Source organism: Ambystoma mexicanum, chromosome 4q (genome assembly GCF_040938575.1).
Source record: "Ambystoma mexicanum isolate Mex_15411 chromosome 4q, UKY_AmexF1_1, whole genome shotgun sequence".
Classification (NCBI taxonomy): Eukaryota; Metazoa; Chordata; class Amphibia; order Caudata; family Ambystomatidae; genus Ambystoma; species Ambystoma mexicanum.
In genome coordinates, this window is record NC_090928.1 from 918,039,355 (window position 1) to 918,056,660 (window position 17,306).

At 45.0% G+C, this 17,306-nt stretch overlaps 1 non-coding gene across 1 annotated transcript; it reads left to right on the plus strand.

Annotated features, from left to right (window-relative positions):
• The first annotated feature begins 15,068 nt into the window (after window positions 1-15,068).
• On the plus strand, window positions 15,069-15,232 carry LOC138468556 (U1 spliceosomal RNA). Its single transcript, XR_011268326.1, has one exon. It is a non-coding gene; the product is annotated as a U1 spliceosomal RNA (small nuclear RNA).
• The last annotated feature ends 2,074 nt before the right edge of the window (window positions 15,233-17,306 follow it).

Below are 17,306 nucleotides of genomic sequence, written 5' to 3' on the forward strand. Positions count from 1 at the left end.
AGAGGAGGCAGAGAGGAGTCCTGAGGAACACCACACATAAGAGTTGTAGGGGCAGATTGATATGGCCGAAGCGAGACAGCTTGAATGCGATCTTTGAGAAATGAAGAGAACCAGGCAAGAGGGGAACATGATATCCCTGCCTGTTCCAGCCGATCAAGGAGAATGTCATGTTCAATTGTATCAAACGTCATGGCGAGGTCAAGGAGGATCAACACGCCGACCTCGCTGCGATCATGTCATCTAAAAGGGAGACCATGACAGATTCAGTACTGTGACAAATCTAGCAATGCTGTGACTGGTTTCCTGGAGGGAAGCTTCCGTTACATGGCCAGGGAAAGGCAGAAGCTACCTGACACTGACCCGGAAGGTGGCTGTCTGTAGGGGGACCATGTAGGGAAGACAAACTACAGGGAGGCAAGAGAATACTAGACGTAAGCAACCCTTCAGTGGTAACTCATAGTAACAACCATGCACGTGTACCACACTCCTGTATGGCTTATTGTAAGGTAGAAACTGAGTTCCCATGTTTTTCTAGCCAACAATATTATGCACCCCCCCCTTGGTTTAGTATTGAGACAAGGAAGAGGGATGGAGTACTGAGGATGAACAAACTCGACAAACCAATGCCATGTTCCAGTCACTGGAAAATGCTAATTAAGACCGGGACATTTAAAATGGACACAGCGGAACAAGCGTCGACAGGGAGAAACTGGTTGGGACACAGAGATACAGAGAGAGACAGAGCCGGCAACTGCATCTGACTTGTTCTGATGCTGTTTGGGACACCGGAGGCGAACGGAGTGCAGAACACAGTGCAGAGGCTGACGGAGATGGTGTTCAGTGAAGCCAAGCTGGGAGAAGTTCACCACTTTCCTATCATGGGCAGCTGGAGATGCTAAACAGAGGAGGAGGCCAAGCAGGAACAAAGCCGCTTACGGGAGGCACTGCCAGTCAGTGGGATGGAAGTGGAGAGGTCAGGGAAAGGCAACAAACACTGAAGAGGCAGAGAAACATTGGTAAACCCAGCGAGAGAACATGGGTTACCGGGACGCTTCAGGGTGAATACCGCATACCACACCTAACGCAAGAGAGCCCAGACAAAGAAGGCAATATAATTGATACAGACACAAACATTCTGAAATGCCTAGGTGAAGGCAATAGAATTGATACGCACATTGGGGAAAACTTAACGGAACGCAGTATAATTGATACACATACAAACATTGTGGAAAGCCCAAGTGAAGGCAGTAGAAGTAATACTGAAGCAAACACTGTTTACACCTCAAGTAAGGACAGTCCAACTGATCCAAAGCTTGTGAATAAAGGGTTAGTGACCCAATGTTGGAGAAGTGGTATTTCATGGATACAAAATAAAGGGAAAAGAAAGAGACAAAGCCCTGGTAGGATAGTGAACCAGGCAAAAAGTAAGTCTGGGACTCACACCGAAATAAGAGAGTTGTGACACCCTGGCAGGAGAGTAAACCAGGGGTGAAAGAAGAAGTTATAAGAGAAGTGAAAGAAGAAGTGAGAAGAGACAAGGGGGTTATGAACACCCCACCTTGAAAGTGTGGAACAGTAATGAATAATTAAAAGGAAGATCCATACCCCTTTTCAATAATAAGCTACAATCCCCTGGCAGGATAGTATACTAGGCATATGAGAAGGATTAAGGAATTATAGGCTTCTAAACCCCTCTGTACAAGTAAGAAACCATAACAGTTGATGTAGAAAGGGAGGAGTCATACCCCTTTGAGTAATAAAGGAAACAAGAGAGTTATCAACACAGTGAAACCCTGACAGGAGAGTAAAACAGGAGTTAGAAGATAATTGAATAAACTAGAGATTGTGGAATAGTGACAAAAGGGGAAATTGTACCCCTTTAAAAAGGAACAAGATAAAGAAAGAGAGTGAAATTAAATATGTCAAAGAACTGTGACATTGAAATGAAACCAGAGAGAGAAGAAGAAAATCCCTCTTTCTTCTGAATGACAAGAAAACCATTAATAAAGTGGAGACTAAAGCGATGCAAGGGTGCCCCGTCTTGAAACTGTGAGATAACAGAGTGCATAAAAAGGATTATGCAGGGAGAGTCATCTCCATGAGTAACATTGGAACATTACTGACTTTACCGGAATGTTTGGACCTTCAAGAGAAGTCTATAAGTCTATAGCTCAGTCTATAGTTCAGAGAAATCTGAACTTTCACCTTGTATTTAGTTTTGCGTGTAAGGGTCAGTTTAGAGTTTTGGACACATGACGGAGGACACTTTATTTGTTGAACAGCCTGACACAGACGGTCATTAGCTTTGTTGAGGCAGGGAAACCCTTCGTAGACGTAGGGACAGGTAGGATTATGTTGGGTGTCTTGACCCACGTTTGAACTATTATGCTGCAACATTTGGTGCTGGGGGCTTAGAAAATCCAAGATGGCGGAAAAGCCCACATTTGCACCAGAATCCAGGAGAACCGCGCAGTTTTGCGCACACCAAAATGGTCCCCTGACCTGCCACCCACCAGTGCAAAGAAAGATGGTTCTGTTCAAAATCCGTTTTTATTAATGTCAAAAATTGCTAAGATCATGGGCCCGAAACCACCAAACAAAAATCCAACTATGGTTGAGTGTTTTACTTTACTCTACTGCTGATCCACATCAATGCCATGTCAAGCAAGGATCATATACTATCAAGTAAAATCCTTTCTTTTTGAAATGTATTAATTCAAGACAGCTGTCAAAAATAGGTGCAGTACCGGTATGGGACACTGACCGGCGCTGGCACTCTATAAATCCTGACAGTAGAGCTGTCTTGCAGAACTGTGCAGTGAACAGAAGGGGGTCTTATGTAATTAAAAGTTCAAAAGACTTGCTTTTCCTGAGAACCATTAACACCTCAGAGACACACACAACAGCCCAGGATATCACATGGCCCTGTTGATTGAGAGGGAGGAGTTTCCCCTGCAGCCTGCAGGACAAAACACAATAGACCCTTTCAATTGAATGGGGTATGCTGATTTTGGGTGTGGACTGCAAACAAGTCTTCTGGAAGAAGGAGAGGCCTGTGATCTCTGACTCACCAAGCTTCTGGGGTGGGCCAGACTGGATTGTGGATTCATATTGCAGCAAATATATGTTTAAGTTAAATTGCTTATAAAATCTTGTATTAGGCTCACAGAAATGTACAATTTGGGGGTCCTTAATATGGAAAATGCCATCACGATCTGAGACCAAATTCCACTTTGTGCGGTGTTCTGGGACCGAACCCCGCTATTTATTAATATTGCAGACACTGTGTTTAGGATAGAGGCATAGTAATTTCCAGTAATATGCTCAGGGAAGGGGTGCAGGTCTGTGTAAATTTTGAGGAAAAACCAATATGGCTAAAGTCACTAAAAAGCACAAAATGTTGCCATTTTTAAACCCAGGCTCTGAGGGGGATCAGAGTTGGGCGAGAGTGTATCTTAAATTAATCTGTGAAATGTGTATGTAATTTCAACGACGTGTGTATCTGGGAAACCTGGTAGTTATGAAAAATTCATTTTCTAAGTAAAAGCAAAGGGGCATTTCTTCAATAGACTGTAAGACTCTGACTCACTCTGACACACTATCCCTTCTCAAATCAGGTCACAGAGAATCCTTGACCTATCAAATCATGAGAGGGTTGGGCATGCAGAATGAGCCGACCCACCCATTTTCAAAAGACATAAAAAGAGCAACTGAAAGCCAGACAGGGACATTCACTTTCCACTTTCTTGCGAAGCATTTTGCCGGACCAGACAATATCCAGAAGGACCATATCCAGAACTTAGACTTCAGACTTCAGAACTTGTAGCATTGAGGCCTGAACCACCAGATGAATCCTTTTTCAGCAGGCCTCAAAATCTTTTGCAAATTATTCAAACAGCCGGGCTGAGCTGTTTGATTCTATCTAGAACCCTGTGCCGGTACCCAGAAAGCAGTGCTGTATCCAGAATCCACTTGATCCAGACCAGCAGAACCAGAGACCCAGACCAGATCGCTGTGAGCAGAACCGGTACTAAAGACCGTCCGTGGCGAGAGAACCAGCCAACCTGACCAGACCCTGACAGCCTATTTCAAATTTATAGCGTGAGTACTCAGCTAGAACTGTGCCAGAACCAATCTCTTAGTCTAAAATAAGCTGATTCAAACCATTTTAACCTGTCCAGAACTGCATCATAGAATCGTGTTTCCCTTCTCCAATTTTAACCCTGTAAAAAAGTAATTTTGTCATTCTGAAGTTTACTTTCATTTCGAAAAACTATCTCCACGAAATCGTCTGTATCTCTGGGACCGCGTGTGCTAAGAACGTAATTTAACTTTCATTTTAAAGCTAAGATTCTAAGCTTTCCAACAAGCCTAAAACTTTAAAGATTGTCACGAATTGTAAAATTAGCTCCTGTCAAAAATTCGTTTTCAACCTGCTAATCCCTCATTGAGCATCGCAAGTGTGACTTGGACTAATCTTAAATAGCTATCACCTACCCTGAACCTCCTATAGGAAATTAAAAGCATTTTTAGCATATTTTACTTCATTGCCACCACATTTAAGAGGATTTGCCGGCTTTACAATCATACCTGATTTCCTCTAAGCTCGCTGGGGGGAACTGGAACTTTGTATTGCATTTTGTTTGTGTTCCTGAAAATTGTATGCTCTCCTTCCATCTCCTTCTATTGCATACGGGGGGAGTGAATTGCCACAAGGGGAAAAGTGAACATATTATCTCTTGTGAAACCCTATCAGTTTACTTCTGTACTGCATTTATTCATCATTGCATTTCCTTGAAACCCTAAAAGCATTCTCAGTTACCTATTCCTTCCTATATCAACTCCTAAGTCATTAAATAAGCATATAATTGTAATATTATCCATTGTTGATCACCGTCATATTCTTAAGTGTGATATCAAATATTAATTTATTATAAAAGTGTGATATATATATATATTGTTTAATTTTTCCAATAAATCTTTTAAATTGCAAAACAAACCTACTTCTTGGCTCAGTGAGGTCAGGGGGATTCAAAGAGAGGGGCGTTATATAAGGGCTTATCATCCAGAGTATAACTTGTCATAAAAATACATAAATAAGGGCTTCCCTTGGGCGTCCCAGACGAGGCACTGACTTAGTGGGATTGCTGAATTGAAGTCACTTAACAATTACACCAACCTCTCTTAATATTTTGAAATTGAAATTTTCAAACCCGAAACCTGATTCTGTGTCTGGCTCTTACTCTGAATCCAGACTGAAAACGATGTATACGGTTCCTAGACTCTGGGAAAGATGGGGAGTTATACTAGCTGCCATCAACTTCATAAGGACAATGTGAAGAGATATGGGATAGTAATTGACAACTAACGTGGAATCCAGTTGGGGTTTCTTCAAAAGTGGGGTAGCCACTGCAGCTTTCAAAGAGGCCGGAATCACAGCAGAAGTAAAAGAGTGATGAAGAGCTGCTGTAAACTGAAATAATGTTCCCGTTCATGCGATCTGACACAGCATAATCAATAATGTTAAAATACACCTTTAATCCCCAATTACCCAAGACCATAAACAATGTCTAAAATAACAATTTAAGAGCATATACTAGAGTTCGTAAATGTATAATTCTATCACTTTTAAATAGAACCCAGGCATGACGAGTGGCTCGTCAATAATGAGTGAAGGGGTGTTTACCCACCCATTTTATATGACTCGCCAGGACAGCTCAGTAAACACACTGACAGCTCCCTCAACAAGCAGTGATTTCCCTTTGGCAGTTTGTACCTGAGAGTGGATGTCCAATGGGCGATGCAAGTTCAGGAGTGTTTTTCTCCCCAGCCATGCATCGCCCATTGGGGATGCAGGTTCGGGTAACGCAGCTCTGAATGTGTGGGGGTACTCATGCGCCTCCCTGCACATTCAAGATGCCAGTTCATACTCCAAGGAGTGCCCTGGCTCCCGCGTGCGCACATTCCCTGCTGGAGACCCATTGTGCGACCTGAACAGCGCATTCTGGACCGGGGCTGCAGGTAAGAAGACCATTATGTGAATATGTGCATGGCGGCATGTGTGATGAATGAATGTATGGTTGGGTACGTTCATGGTTGAAAGAGTGAATGTTGTGTGGGTGTGCATGTGAATGAGAGAGTGAATGTGCATGGGTGTGTGAGTGAATGTGCATGATTGAATGTGTGAAAAATGCACTCCCTCCCCCATGCTCGTGAGCAGGTCTCTGATTTGTGGTTATGGGGAGGCAGTGCCCCCAAATGGTGAGTGGGCCTATGATTTGCGGATAAATGAGAGCAGAGACATGCTCACCAGCAAGGCACTGTGCCGGTGAGCGGGCCACTGATTTAATGAATCAGAGCAGAGGCATGCTCACCAGCCTGGTGAGCGCACTCACTGTGCTGGTGTGCGGGCCTTTGATTTGGGGATGAATCCTATGCTCACTAGCACGGTGAGCGGCGCTAACCTTTCTAGTGAGCAGGTTTCTGATTTGGGGCCACCTCCTTTCCCTGCACCCTAAATCAGAGGCCGCACACCAGGATGCGTGGGGGATGCATTTCTTACTGTCCATTAATGTGAAAGCAAATATATGATGTTTGCTTTAACCCTGATGCCAAATACAAAAATGCTATGCCAGAGACAGAGAGCATAGCCAGACTGTCTGCAGTAATGAAGTCCAGTCTATTCATGTAACAACACTTACATGTTTGCATGTTTGCATGATAAGTGTTGTTACATGACTAGACTGGACTGCATTGCTGCAACTAGTCTAGTTACATTTCTTGCTTCTGACATTGCATTTTCTACTGGGCGTTTATGATAATGCAATCATGATGAGTGTTATTACGTGGCTAGACTGGCATTTTGGTGTTGCCAGTCTAGCCATTTCCTACTGTGGAATACAATTTTTACTGGGCATTTCTGATAACACAGGCATGAAAAGGGTTATTATGTCACTATAGTGGCATTTTTCTGCCACCAGTGTAGCTTTTTTCTTACTGTGACATCACATATTTTACTAGGCTGAGTAGCCTGTCAGTGCAGAGCTTTAGGTGCACTGGTGCTTTCATTGTTAGCCCACAACCTCAAAGACTCTCTCCCTGCTCAGTACCCTAATTATCTGAAGTAGCTTACAAGCAACAAGAATAAAACATGTGATCACCGTTACATAACACCCAGTCCCCTGTCCCCTGTCTATGAACCCCGAGCTCTGCAACAACTGCACTCTCAGATACTATTAAAATATATCATCAGAATATAACAGAATTCCCTCATGCTACACCCTTCCCTAAATTTGTGGCCATTCAAGTAAGGCATTCTAAAATGAAGGCCCATATCTGTGATTTCCTTTCTCCTCTGTGTCAGCCTCATTCCCCATGCACACAGTTCACTATGGGCTCTGTCATCTCTGGATGTCTGCTGGACAATCCCAGTACTTATCCTTTTGAGATCTCTCAGTTTACAGTAACATGTAGCAAGAAATTGAGCCTCTATGCTTCCAGGGTATGCTGGAGCACTTGCCAGGCATATCGCAAATCTACTTATTGATTAATTCCTGTGTATCCCCTTAAGTACAAAAACTGCGCACACACAGGGGTGGGCGTGTTCCCAGGAGTATTAAGAAGTTGTCCTTTTCTGATCAGTGCCATGCTTTGATTGTTTATACTGAATCTATTCTGTACCTTGTCTGAACAAATCTTTAATGTGCATGTGTGCTCCTGAAGATACAGTGGGAAGCACAATGTGCCATCTCACACAAACAACAACCAAACAAAAGCCATGTCATGATGAGGAAACTAACGACTTAATACACAGGCTGACTAAGACGGAAGCACTAGGACGCCTCATTAACAGCACACTGACCCTGAACCACTCCAAGCCCTTACAGACGACTGTCTCTACAGATAGCAAGAGAATAGGTATCACCAGCCTCACTTCCACACCAGAAGGAAAAGTTCAGACTTACCTATCGCTCGATATAACACTGAATAGGATACAGCTGGACCCGTGCCGCACCATTACACACCACAGTGAGACGGCCCATAGGGAATTAGCAACAACCCCATCCACAGGGATACAGCTCAAACGGAACCAGAAATATCAGAATCAGGAAACAGACCCCACTAATCCAACCTTCAAATTTCTGCATACTCAGCCCACATAAAAACTCACACAACCACCTCTCTCCCAGCTATCCGCATGCACTTTACCACACTGCATCAACAACACATAAACAGCACCTACAGCACACAAGGTCTTGCCCAATCCGATACTTGCACCAAAGCCAAGCACCCGGTGTTACCGAGCTGAAGCCACCAACAGTACATCACCTCTTCCATTCTCCTACTCCCGCTCCACCTGACTAACCCTACCTGTCCTCCTTCTTGTTCACAGATCCGCCAGAGCGCCTGGGGAACCAACTCCATTGGTGACGGTGCACTATATAAGTACCTTTAACATAACATTTAACCTTTCTCCTCCCATTTGCCCTCCCCTTGTGCCCTTTTCAATTCCCTCGTAGACCAAGGTCTGAATGGCACAATACAGGACTCATTGAGCCTGCCTCAGCACTGTTGTACCACTATAATGGTGACTGATGCAGTATTTAAACGTTGAACCTAACATAACAATCAATATTTGTATGATCTATAACTGACACATTGTTAATTTCTTAGGTAGTTACTTTTTCTGTGTTTCTTGTCCTTCTATTTTAACATCTGGACAAATTGGGTGTCATCTACACCAACTATGCGGATGACACCCAAGTCCTCATCCCACTCACTGGCTGCTACATCCAAGATTCCAAACTACTGAATGGCATATATCTTGAAATCCGAGCATGAATGGCCACCAATAGCTTATGTTTCAATAACGATAAGACCGAGCTAATTATCGTGGGCACTCAGGCACGATTGAATAAACTCAACTCTAGGTACTCATCTTTTGACATTGATGGTAATAACATCAAAGTATCCAAAGATATAAAAACACTGGGGGTCTATCTTGATGCAACACTATCCCTTAAAAGACAAGTCAACAGTCTGGCAACCTCCACACCCTACAGCAATAAACTGATCTATAGCTGCAAATCATACTTATCGACAAGCAGTTGCCTCATGCTAGCAAGGGCTCTTGCTTTGTCTAAATTAGATTACTGTAACACACTATTCTTAGGCTCCTCCAAACTCAACCGAAACAGACTACAGGTACTCCAGAATAACTCATTGAGAGCAGCACTCAGCCTACCCAGATCTAGCCGAATCTCCACACTCAGACACAACGCCAACTGGAACTACATGCCCATCCAGTTCAGACTAGAACCCTCCTTCCTCACGTTCAAAGCCAGAATCAAAAACTGGCTCAATAATAAGCCTCTACATTAATTTGAAACCCTCCACAGGCGGCCACCTCACAGAACTTCCACCTCACCAACTACTGCACTTTCCCTTATGTCGCATTTCTATTACGATACTGTACAAATGCCTTCTGATGTCATCTCACCTGTTACAGGTTTCCTCTCTATCTATGACACTGTACAAATGCCTATTTTTGCCTTACCCAACTGTCGCCTGACTTAACTGTGACCAGGACCCTCTGCATGTTTTACTTTCTACCTGTCACTGTATATTGCCTCACATGTATGTAACTCACAATTCTCTCAAGCGCCCAGTTACCTCAGGGTTTGGTGCGTGATATAAATAATAAACAAATACAAAATACAAACACAGGGATTGAGCAGTGTCACCTTCCCTTTGAGAGATAACTTCTGTGTTATATCCTGTCTCTTCTGCACGCATGAGGTAAATAAGCCCTGCCAAATGATGTATTTATGACTGATGTAGTGTCCATTGTATCAGTTACTGCCGACATACCACAGTGATGGATAACCAGCCTCTCTCTTCTGTTCCAGTCATCTCTTTGCCTTATGCCCGCCTACTTGCCCACTGCCTGGTGTTCCTGTACTTAACCAAAAAAGTCACCTACCTTGGAAGAGTTACCACTTGTCCTCCTTGGCTTCATACTCCAAACATTAAACTGGTGATGACTGCCTCAAAAGCTCACTGACTAACCAAAAGGAAGAAAGGGAGGGTACATGCAACTACAATAAAATGGCCTCTCCCAAAAGTCCGTCTAGCCCAGAAGCAGCAATTGCAATTTGGATCAACAATCTAATCTAATATACCACCGGCCATCCAAGGCAATGCTACAGTCAACTCTACACTCTACAGTCAACTCTACAATCAGCAATACTCTTCAAGACACACAGCCATCAATCTGGACCGTAAGCAACCCAAGCTGCTATACAGGGTGCGCCTCTCTGACAGCCTTTACATCCATTACAGGTTTAACTATGGACTGACATCCAGACAGTCCCTGTGTTCCTGACGACATTCCCATGCAGTCAGTTGATGAAGGTTGCCCTGTTCTGCTGACAATCTCTGAATGCTGATGGAAAATTGGTGCATTCTGTGACTGACAGCTCAGGAGAATGTTGATGATTGCTTGAGTGTGAATGTTCTGAATGTGTCAGTTGGGGGCCTGGGCTGGAATCCATGAGGATGACCGGTGGGTGGTCTCTCTCTATGAGACATAATTAAGAGTAACTGGAACCAAATAAAGTGCTGCACATATGTGTAATAAATCTTACCTGGACTTCATAACCAAGAGGCTCATAGCTGCTCCAACATCAATATCCCAGGCTAATCCGCCTTGTTTACTCTGTGACTATCCCTGAGCTCAGTAACCTGATCCAAACACACCCCAGCTCTATTTATCCCTCTGGGAACAAAACACGTACAGTCCAGTATCGTCCGATTACTAGCGAGTGGCAGCAAGTGAAAGTGCCCTGGCATAAGCAACACACTTCTGGGTAGCTCTGCATGCAGGCCCGTGCCTCTAGCCTTCATTCATCACTACCAACTCTTAGGCACCGAACACGCTCTTCAACTGCACCTACAAGGCCCTTTTCTCAGTTCAACTCCTTGATACTGGATACACTTGCACCTATGCACTCATTTTGAACATACTAAAGGCCCTCCCCTTTATTTAGCACACCCACTTTGATGTCAGCCACCTGGTAGCCAGGGAAGTGCTGCAGCCTCTGTCTACTACCATGCTGCCTTACACTCAACCAGTGCTTTAAGTGGGGTGAGAAATCGAGGGGGGGTATCTAAATGAAGACGTGGCCTGAAGTGTGTTATGCATGTCATGAAAGTAGTGGAAGGAGCTGAAAGAAAATTCCTTCAAATGACCACCATTAGTGTGTCTTTGTCCCCATGGCATGCAGTTTTATGCAGCCTCCGAAGGGGAGACTGCATAAAACTGCATGCTCTGGGGGACAATAGGCCTCATTCCGAGTTTGCCTGTCTGGAAATAAGGTAGCAACTTACTGGCACCCTTTCCAGACTAGCAAACTACAACTCTGCCTGCCAGGGCCGTTGCGCCCAACAGGTCTGACCTGCCAGGCGCATCAGCCCCAGTAGGCAGAGTTGTTACGGAATCACTGACACCATTAACAATGGTGCCTGTGCTTCCATGTCCCCAAGGGAATGGGGACTTACAAAATCCAGCGCCTGACTTCCAACTCCAATGGGACTTGTTATGTCCCGGTGGCATCGGGAATTCACGCGCCGGATTCTGTGTTACAAGTCCGGCAGCAACCAGCCGGGACTCGTAATGAGGCCGAATGACACACTAATGGTGGTCATTTAAATGCATGTTAAATGTAATCACCCACCAATCCCAACAGCAAGAAAAGAGCTTTTCCTTTTCTTTTCCCTTGCCGAAGATAAAAAACGGACACCTACTTGTGACCAGCCAGTGGCATAGCCCATTGTGCTATTCAGTAAGTGCTGGAAAACTTTTGTTTCATACAATAGACTGCTTGCCACATAATGCCCGTAATAGAGATTTATGTGGCAAGCAATCTATTAAATGAAACAAAAGAAATCCAGCACCTACGACAGAGCACAGCACTGTGCTATTTGGTCGGTGCTGGATTGCTTTTTTTTTATTCAATAGACTGCTTACCGCATAACGCCTGTAAAGGGGCTTTATACGGAAAGCAGTCTATTAAATGAAACAAAAGAAATCCTGAACCTACGACATAGCACAACACTGTGCTCTTTGGTAGGTGCTAGATTGCTTTTCTTTTATTCAAAAGACTGCTTGCCACATGAAGCCTGTAATGGGCTGTATGTATCAAGCAGTATATTGAATGAAATAAAAACCATCCAAAACCTACCAAATAGGGCAGTGGACATGACACTGCCTTGTCAGGGGCGCTGCTCTTGTTCGAATCCTGGCAGTGGAATGAGAAATAAAAAAAATGTATTCACACAGTGGATAGCGTTGCTGAGTGAAGGGAGACCTGGCTTGATAGAAGTTTTGGGAGACTGCTGGGTCCGTGTGCTTACAACCACTGTAACTAAATCGTGTTTTATTGCTACTCATTGTAACTAAGTGTGACTTCTTTTTACTGATACCTGTGTAACTAAGTTGTTCACCCCTTCATGTAACCAGCGCCACGATGCTTCCGAGCTGCTGTGCGCTTTACAAATCCGAATAAATAAATAAATAAATGCCAGCAAGCCCCAGCCCACTTAAAGCTCACACTTGCCATCAGGATTCTTATGCTCATTGTGGACTTGCGTGAGCAGTCGGGCATCGGTCCCACGTCACCTGGCTATGCGGCAATAGCCCTGTTTCTCCTCTTTATTTTTGCAGGCATATTCCGCCTACCCCACTTGCACTACACGTGGTAAAGTGGTTCTTGGAAACAGTGTTTTCGGTCTACCTCGGTTTTCCTCATTGCAGACATGCCTTTCTCATGTTCATCAGTAATGGTATTTTTAGCCAGTTCCCTTTGGCCACAGGCGTTTCATTTCCAGTCTGAAATGGGGATCCTCTGCCCATTCTCCTGAGTACACGTTTGACACAGGAGTCCCTCCAGACTCCCATCACAGCTTCCTCCCTCAGGTACGCCACTGTATTTTGCCACGCACATTATTGCAATGTTACCTACTCCTTTTGGAGTTATTTGAGTGGTTACATTCTCACGTTATGACAATGTGTAATAGCAGCTTAAATACTTTGTGATGTGCGATATTACCTGCAACTGACGGTTCTCCGACTTTCATTCTCTGAGGAGGGACTAGGGGCTTTCGTAGCTGTTCTACTTCCTCCGCCCTGTGCATTAACCCTTTTTTTCTCACCTCCTCTTGTATGACACCATTTGTTATACTGCTTTCTCTCTTCTCACACAACCGACGAATTCTCTCACAATTGTGCACACGCTAGTGACTCTTTTCCCTGGTTCATAACCGTGCTGGCTGGAGAGGAGAGGCCATTGTTTTATTCCTCTTTCATGCAACATCCTCCCTGGCGTGCATCTGCTGGTATCTGCCTCTTCACTCTGCCGTTCCCTCTGTTCTACGTGTATTCTCTGGTTCGTTTCTGTTTTGTTGATGATGTGTTACATCCTATCTCTTCCGTAAGCCTCAGGAGGTTGGGACCCAGAGCAAGTGAAGTGTGGATGAGTGTGTTGGTGTTCTCTCCCTGTGTTCTTTCAATGTCACACTCACCCCCACGCTCCTACAATTCAGAAAAGAACTCAAGACCCACCTCTTCAAGGAGCCTCTCCTCAACACTTAGGCAATCAAGCTGCCGCTCGTGCCACCGGACTCGCTAGACACAATCCGCGCCTTTACTCCCCGCAACCTGTACAGCTGTACCCTGTGTGCCCCTCTGTATCCCACCTCCTGATGTATATCTGTTCTGTCGTTACCTCTGTAAAGAGCTCTGTTGTGTATCTGTATTGTTGTATACCTCTGTAAAGCGATCCACTGCTTTTCAAAGCTAGGTCTGCACCCAATAAATACCATAATATTTTTTTTTTTAAATAATAAAATGTCTGTAATGTTGGTTGCTGTCTACCTACCTGCCTGGTGGATAGCCAGCCTTTCCATTCTGTTACTTTCCACTCTCTGCCTTATGCCTGACTACTTGGAGACTGCCTGATGTTCCTTTAACTAATAAAGTCACCTGTCTTGGAATAGCTGCCTCTTGTCCTCGTTGGCCCCATACTTGAATCATTGCATACTCTTAATGTGCATAACCACTGATTACAAATGTGAAACAAAATTCCTGACAAATGACATTTAAATTTTTTCCAGAGGCTGTATTAAACAAGATCATCGGCTGCACCCATGGACCTCATTCATGGGTAGCCATGGGTAGCAAATGCTATCCCTGTCTATTGGCTGCTACCCCTGACAAATCGGCTGATACCCCTATCCAATTCTCCAATCAGGAGCAAAGGGGCATGGCCAATTCAAAATTACACGCACGGCACGTTCGCACCGTTGGGCTGGCTCTCGGCTCTTTCCATTTTTTTTGCAGCCAGCCATGAGGAGCACGAATCGTGTCTGTGAGCTGACTGACTGAGTTCAGGCCTGCACTTGACCCCACCCGCGACCCGCCGCCCTGGTTGGACAGAGGAGCTGCTCAATCTCGAGGTGAATGATCAATGGTATTAGGGATTAGCTGCCTGCAACTAGTCAAAGAATTTGCGGGCAGCAGGGGGCTGGGGCTGGAGCCGGGAGGAATTATAATATCCACCTGGCCATGCGAATGGAATTTGGGACAGTGCTTGAGCACTCTTTGTGTGTGCCTGTGGTGGGCTGATGGCTGTTGCCGCTCTTGTTATGCGGGGTTATCTGTCCGCTCAGGAGGTCCATGAGTCCGTCTGAAGCCAACAGGCCAGTGGGCAGACTGCAACAGGCCTGCTCCGTCCCTACTGCTATCCGACTGGGCCTGCTGGCTGGTGGCCAGGCCCGAATGTATGCAAATCTCGGGACGGGCAGTGCAGGGCCTGATGGGAGAAAGGAACTGTGCTACAATGTGTCTCTTCTGCTCGGCTCTGCCTGCCAAAGCTTCCCCCTACACGTGGGACAGCCAGCTCTGCAGATGCTCAGGACATCCGGGAGGGCTGAGTCAGGGCCTGCCTTCTCTCCCTCGCTTAGCGGGGCTTCCAGAACAGGCCCAACCCCTGCCCTTCCGCTTGCAAATCATATTTACCTGGCAGGGGAAAATCTGTGATCAGAAAGGCAGATCGCCCAGGGTGAGGCTCATCCATTGCACAACGGATTTGCTGACCCCTGTGATATACCGAAGCGCGGGATACTGAACTGCATTATTTCTGGTAGTGGGAGAGTGCGTTCGCGCTTGCCCCTGATTTATTGGTGAAAGAAAAAAAAGCTATGTGTGCCAGTAGGGTGGTTGTACACAGAGCCCCCGGTCTTGTAACAGAATTTCTTTTGCTGCAGTCAAGATGGCCCCCGCTGAGCAGCTCAGATCCACAGCCCTGATTTATTGGTGACAGATAGAAAAAGTAAAGCGTGCAAGTAGGTTGGTTGCACACAGAGCCCCTGGTCTTGAAGCAGAATTTCTTTTGCTGCAGTCAAGAGGGCCAGCGCTGAGCAGCTCGAGTCCACAGCCCTGATTTATTGGTGAAGGAAAGAATAAGTAAAGCGTGCGAGTAGTTTGGTTGCACACAGAGCCTCTGGTCTTGTAGCAGAATTTCTTTTGCTGCAGTCAAGAGGGCCAGCGCTGAGCAGCTCGAGTCCACAGCCCTGATTTATTGGTGAAAGAAAGAATAAGTAAAGCGTGCGAGTAGTTTGGTTGCACACAGAGCCTCTGGTCTTGTAGCAGAATTCCTTTTGCTGCAGTCAAGAGGGCCAGCGCTGACCAGCTCAGGTCCACAGCATTCACTGGAGGGGTGAAGTGCAGAGGCACCTAACCTCAGACTTGTGCACCCCATGATATCATTAGGCTCTGTGCATTTTGCCAATATAACCCCCAGCCACTGTGGGATAGCGTATCCCTGCCATGAGCACTTGGGGGCAGGAGTCCTATTGCAGATGGGGGATACCAGTTGTCCATAGAGTTAAGTCGACAATAGCCGAATGTGTATGCTTTTAATAGGAAAACCGGAGCAGCCACGCTGCATGGTCTTCTAATAGGTAGGTATGTACACACTAGTGTTGTTATTGGCTGGGCCTAGCACCCTGTACAGTCAGTCAGCGACAGCCGCTCTCTGAGATTTTTGGTGACCTCGCTGGTTCTGGATGAAATGCTTTTAATCGGAAAACCATAGTGCAAGTACTCGCCTTTTCAGATTTTGGGTAAAGATGCAGCACTAAAATGGTAATGCATAACCCCCCCATAAGTGGAATAACAGGTGTTCAATGTTGGTAATCAGGTTTTGTTACACATTAAAATTCTGCAGACCTTGTATGGTTGGATGTGTACATGAAACAAACAAATTACACTTGTTTGAAAGTGTGAGAGCGTCATATTAGTAATGTATAAGAACTTTAAATGTTTTGTTCGTAAGCACTTACAGGAGGATGATCAGGTAGCAGTATTTGCCAATATACTAATAAAAACATTTTAAACTTAGCTGTAGTTTCTGAAGGAGATGAATATCGGAGATGTCTGGCTGTTTTGTGCATGAATAATGAGTCCATGAAACAACTGCAACACGTCTTACTGAGAGGTAATCCTGAAGGTAACCTTTTGAATCTCAATAAAATGGGGTCAATCTGTTAAGAAACGACATTTTAAGTTTTATGATCAGAACAGTGAAGGAAGAGCAACTGTATAAGAACACGTGTTCTTTGGTGAAATATTCTACCTCTCTCCCCTTCTATCTTGGCTTTCCCTTATCGATACACCCACCTATCCGTCCCTGTCGCACAGAATGTGATTTCGCTCTGTAGTCATGTTGAAATAACAGGGCGGATCAACATAAAGAGGGGATTTGGATTCATGCACTTGCGTGATACTATGGGCCTTGACATACTGCGCCATATGATGATCCATTCTTATATTAAATGTGTCATATTACATTGATATTGTAACCATATTTTCCATGGTGTACTGAGGGATAATGCATAAGGATGCCACTTCCGGTGATGGCATGTGGGCATGGGGTCAGATGACATCACGTCCTGTGATGTCACTCGGAGGTGGGGCCAACTGACATCACTTCCTGTGATGTCATTTGGGCGGGCCATGTGATGTCACTTCTGCTACCCTTGGCATTTTGGTGAAATTACATCCCTGGCTGTACCTACTGTAATACATCCATACTGCACCAGCTTAAGTGAAGAGGTATCACACTCAACCACATCTGCAGTTCTCGAGAGTGAAACAGCTTTATTTGACATATTGGTGTTCTGCTAAAACATGCTGGTTGTGCGCATGGGCTTATACAGAAAGTTTGCACAAGCTGTCTCTGATTTGT